Here is a 5,709-nt window from a genome sequence, read left to right as displayed (position 1 = left end):
TGGACTCTTCGTTCCTTTTCAAATTGTATGTATTTTTGGGTGATTTCCTCGTCACATTATGTCGCAGTGAAGACATCAAACTGTTCACTCTTCCTTTAGAAATCACCGGTCGTGGAAAGTTGAAACGACATTTGGTGTAGAACTTGTCCTTGTTTCTGAATTTACGACGACAGTACTTTGCACAACGATGGCTTTGGAAACGTAGAACTTGTTCTCTTAGGCTTTTCTTCTCCGTTGCGTTTGGAACAGCACACGTAGAATACTGTTCTATGAAATTCATCACTAAGTCATCCGGATCTGTTCCAAATTTAGGTGCATCCTTGATCCACAGCAACATATGTATATGAGGAGCACCTCTTGCTTGGTACTCCTTTCTCCAGAAGAAATCCAACACCTCTCCAAGAGGTGGATTCTTCTTATTTGTGATGAAAGACATCATAGCTTCAAATCTATGATTGAAGTACCTGCATACATTCACAGGATCCAAAGAACACAGTTCTCCAGGTGTCTTGAATTCAATGTTTTCAATATTTCCATTTGCCTCTCGTAGAAATTCAAGTAAGTCTTCCCAGCCATACTCGGCACAGCTCAGAGTGAGGAACCATGTCGGAGTTCCTAAGTTCCTCAGCATACATTTTAAATCCCCATGACGACGGTACCAGTACTCATTAGTACCACGCTGACACGCCATGAGATTAATTAAGTGAGAATCCAAAATACTGTCTTGGACATTGACTTTATGCATAAAGTCCCTTGCCGAGATATTTCGCATCTGTATACCACTTTTTAAGATGTGGTTCACTGCATATGACAGTCCAGACAGATCGCTTTCAAGCAGGAGATGAAACAAATAGGGAATGCATTGACGAAACCTAGGATCTTCTGCATACAATCGTAAAGTTCGGTATTCAGACGCAGGAATTTGATGAGATGGCTCATCATATCTTCCTCCTCGACCTGTGGGAAATAGCTGTGGGAAACACCGAGCTTCCAAACTTTCCTCCCAAACACTAATGGGACTCCCTTTGGCTTGTTTCATTTGAAACAACTCAATAGCATTCCCCATGACTTCCTTGGAATGCAAAGGATGAACACTATAATGTTCATATATTTCTTCACTTTTAGAGGCCTCTACTTTCTCAATTTGGCCAGCACACAAATCGCTATCCTCTTCATCACTTACTTCCTCTTCTGCAACATATACATTCTTATAGTACTTATTATTTTTCTTCAAATACACTGTTGCCTTTTTGACTTTCCTAACATCCACTAAATCTTGCCATATTTTCTTATTCTTTGTCGGAACCCCATTAACCAAGATAACCAGAGGTTCCTCTTCCACTTTTTCTACTCCAATTGTGTTAATGTGTTTGTTCAAATCTAGAGGCAAATAAACAACTCTTCCCTTTAATCCTCTCTGTAAATCTGCTGGAGGCAACTTCCCTGTTTTGGCTCCATTCTTACAATAGCCTGAAAGGGATGGATACTTTGAATCAAAATAGATTCATAAGTATTTAAATCCTTCAATTCAGAAGGAATCTCAACCAATTCCAGATTATTATGAACTGCCCTAGCAGGCATCTGGTTTTGGTTTAATTTATTACAACAATAAGTACACACACGTTGATCCGATCCCAAATCAAAATAATTTTCGACCATCAAGTATGTGGCAAAATCCTTCCATTCACTATTATTTTCCCTTTCACTTTTTGCATATAAATCCACTACCTTAGTCTGATTCTTATAATAAGTGCGTCGACAACATACACAGGTGAAATTAGGCCTCTCACTTGATTTCATCTGAAACGTGGCAATTTCCTTCTGAAAATTATCTGTACTGGAAACCTGTACATTATCTTCAACATTACCCTCTACTTCAGGGTCAATTTGAACATTCTCATCTTTACTACCAAAGTAACAAAACTCAATTTCTTCACAAATATTCTTCACATCTATTTCAGAACCATGCAAAAGAGCAGCACATAATTGTTTAAGCAAAATTGCTGGACTCTTAGCATAATACAACATTCTCACTAATTTTCTCACTTTATTATGATGCACTGCTAGCATCCTGAAATGATGAAAAACACTCTGGCATACTCTCCTGGAAAGACAAGCCAGTGAATGACCACGCAAACCTGTCATTTGTCTCACTCTGCAAGGATCTAAATCTTGCAACAACTTCATTTTCTGCTTCAAACTTTTCTTATTAAATGTCCGTATAAAATCACAAAGCAAATTGATGGAAACCTGTCGCACACTGCAAATAGAACTACACTTCCAAATGTACACAGGACCCTTAGGACGTCTTCCTAAAACCTCATCACTTAGCGCCTCTTCTGTCTCTGTTGTCACAAGTTTTTCTTTTTCAACTGGACAACCATCCTTCACTTCATAAGCTCGACCACTGGTGTCAACTGCAAACACCAAATCATTATCCTGAAAATAACTCTCCTCATTAAAAAATGCCTCACAACTTGAACTATGCATCCATTCTCCGGAAAAAACTTCACAAAAGTTACTACGATTTACTACTCTCTTCCATCTACTTTTTGTTTTGAAATCAGAAATTACCTTGCTTAGTTTCCTAATCCTATTGATTACCAAAATAAACAACTTTCGCTTAATTTCAAAAGCATGATCAATAATTTTCTCTACATTTTTCTTCTTCCTATAAAATGCCACTTTCTGTTGGCCTTTCTTAATATTTTTTAATAAATTAACTATTATCCTGTTACGGAACATTCGTTTTCGAATGTCCCTAAACTGTTGTTTCCTTCTACTATCATGCACAGAGTTATCTCTTCCTCTACCAGTAACATTTTTGATGGGTCTTTCCTTTCCATTTAAATTGCTCTTCTTTTTCTGAACTGAAACATTTTTGCGATAAATACTTTTTTTACTAAAAATATTTCTTAAGAATGATTTTGTGCTCTTACCCGGAGCTTTCTTGGTGTTTTGATAAGTATTTGGGGAAGAGGACTGCTGCAATAAAAGATCATCCTGCTGTCTTTGACGTTTTCTAGCCTTTCTAATTCTATTTTTCGTAGGCATTTTTCAAAATATGAAAAGATCTGCAGTTTAATCTGTGGAAAAATATAATAAAAAATGTTATTAACCACTATTACCAAACAGTAAATGAATAACAGTCATCAAAAACTTAATGCCCTACTTATTATTTAACATAGCAAATCTTTTGCACCAGCACTGCATCACAAAAAAGACACACAGTGGTACAAAACAGGCATACAACAATCATAAATCTCTCCCTAATATTTTAAATGATTAATTCAGGATGACGATAAGGTGTGGCCTATCTAAAGGTTTGTTTAGGCCCAGATCTTTGGACTGGGGTGAATGTGTGTCATTGATCCTCATTCGGTCCATCGCCTGTTTTGTTTATTTGAGGTGAGGCCAACACATGGTTGCAGATAAGATTTTCACTGAAGAAAACAAAGGAGATAATAAATGTGAAGGCCTACCAATGAAGTAAGTCATTATTTGAAATCAATTACATTTCTGGATATGTACTGCTAAAGCTTCATAGGTTGTTTTGGGTCATATTTATAAGGCATATGAGTGTGTATGATGTTATTTTTCCTTTTTAAATGGAAAGCGTTCTTCATGGTGCAAGTTTCTTGTAAATACACTCCCACTTGCGCTTGGCAAATTTAGATTTTGATTATGGGAGTTACATAGCCATGTTAATATTGTCAAAAAAATGGTGCTAGGGCATTCCAAAAAACGCTTTCATGTGTCTCAAGGACATTTTCAGTCATTTCCTCTTGAATGCAGGTATACAATTGATTTATATGCTGTGTTTAAAAACGATTTTTTGAAATCAATTACATTTCTGGATATGTCCTGCTAGAGCTTCATAGGTTGTTTTGGGTAATATTTATAAGGCATATGAGTGTCTATGATGTTATTTTTCCTTTTTAAATGGAAAGCGTTCTTCATGGTGCAAGTTTCTTGTAAATACGCTCCCACTTGCGTTTGGCAAATTTAGATTTTGATTATGGAAGTTACATAGCCATGTTAATAATGTCCAAAAAATGGTGCTAGGGCATTCCAGAAAACGCTTTCATGTGTCTCAAGGACATTTTCAGTCATTTCCTCTTGAAAACAGGTATACAATTGATTTATATGCTGTGTTTAAAAACGATTATTTGAAATCAATTACATTTCTGGATATGTACTGCTAGAGCTTCATAGGTTGTTTTGGGTCATATTTATAAGGCATATGAGTGTCTATGATGTTATTTTTCCTTTTTAAATGGAAAGCGTTCTTCATGGTGCAAGTTTCTTGTAAATACGCTCCCACCTGCAGTTGGCAAATTTAGATTTTGATTATGCCCTTACACCATTTTTGGAACATTATTAACATGCCTATGTAACTCCCATAATCAAAATCTAAATTTGCCAAGCACAGGTGGGAGCGTATTTACAAGAAACTTGCACCATGAAGAACGCTTTCCATTTAAAAAGGAAAAATAACATCATAGACACTCATATGCCTTATAAATATGACCCAAAACAACCTATGAAGCTCTAGCAGTACATATCCAGAAATGTAATTGATTTCAAAAAATCGTTTTTAAACACAGCATATAAATCAATTGTATACCTGCATTCAAGAGGAAATGACTGAAAATGTCCTTGAGACAAATGAAAGCATTTTCTGGAATGCCCTAGCACCATTTTTTGGACATTATTAACATGGCTATGTAACTCCCATAATCAAAATCTAAATTTGCCAAGCGCAGGTGGGAGCGTATTTACAAGAAACTTGCACCATGAAGAACGCTTTCCATTTAAAAAGGAAAAATAACATCATAGACACTCATATGCCTTATAAATATGACCCAAAACAACCTATGAAGCTCTAGCAGTACATATCTAGAAATGTAATTGATTTCAAATAATCGTTTTTAAACACAGCATATAAATCAATTGTATACCTGCATTCAAGAGGAAATGACTGAAAATGTCCTTGAGACACATGAAAGCGTTTTCTGGAATGCCCTAGCACCATTTTTTTCACATTATTAACATGGCTATGTAACTCCCATAATCAAAATCTAAATTTGCCAACCGCAAGTGGGAGCGTATTTACAAGAAACTTGCACCATGAAGAACACTTTCCATTTAAAAAGGAAAAATAACATCATAGAAAAGAATCGTTTTTAAACACAGCATATAAATCAATTGTATACCTGCATTCAAGAGGAAATGACTGAAAATGTCCTTGAGACACATGAAAGCGTTTTCTGGAATGCCCTAGCACCATTTTTTGGACATTATTAACATGGCTATGTAACTCCCATAATCAAAATCTAAATTTGCCAAGCGCAGGTGGGAGCGTATTTACAAGACACTTGCCTCATGAGGAATGCTTTCCATTTAAAAAGGAAAAAATAACATCAAAGACACTCAAATGCCTTATAAATATGACCCAAAACAACCTATGAAGCTCTAGCAGTACATATCCAGAAATGTAATTGATTTCAAAAATCGTTTTTAAAAACAACATATCTGTTTCAGCTTACATAAGAGACCATGGAATGGGCTTCATGTACAACAATAACTTGTGTTACTGCATGCCAGAATGCTACACCGAATATGCAATTACAATTTCTGAAAGAAACAAAATCTACATGTATATCACTAGAGACAATGCCACATTTTAAAAACACAGCTTTCTTCATC

Source organism: Lissotriton vulgaris, chromosome 1_1 (genome assembly GCF_964263255.1).
Source record: "Lissotriton vulgaris chromosome 1_1, aLisVul1.2, whole genome shotgun sequence".
Classification (NCBI taxonomy): domain Eukaryota; kingdom Metazoa; phylum Chordata; class Amphibia; order Caudata; family Salamandridae; genus Lissotriton; species Lissotriton vulgaris.
The sequence above is the reverse complement of the archived record's forward strand: the minus strand, read 5'-3'. Positions refer to the sequence as shown.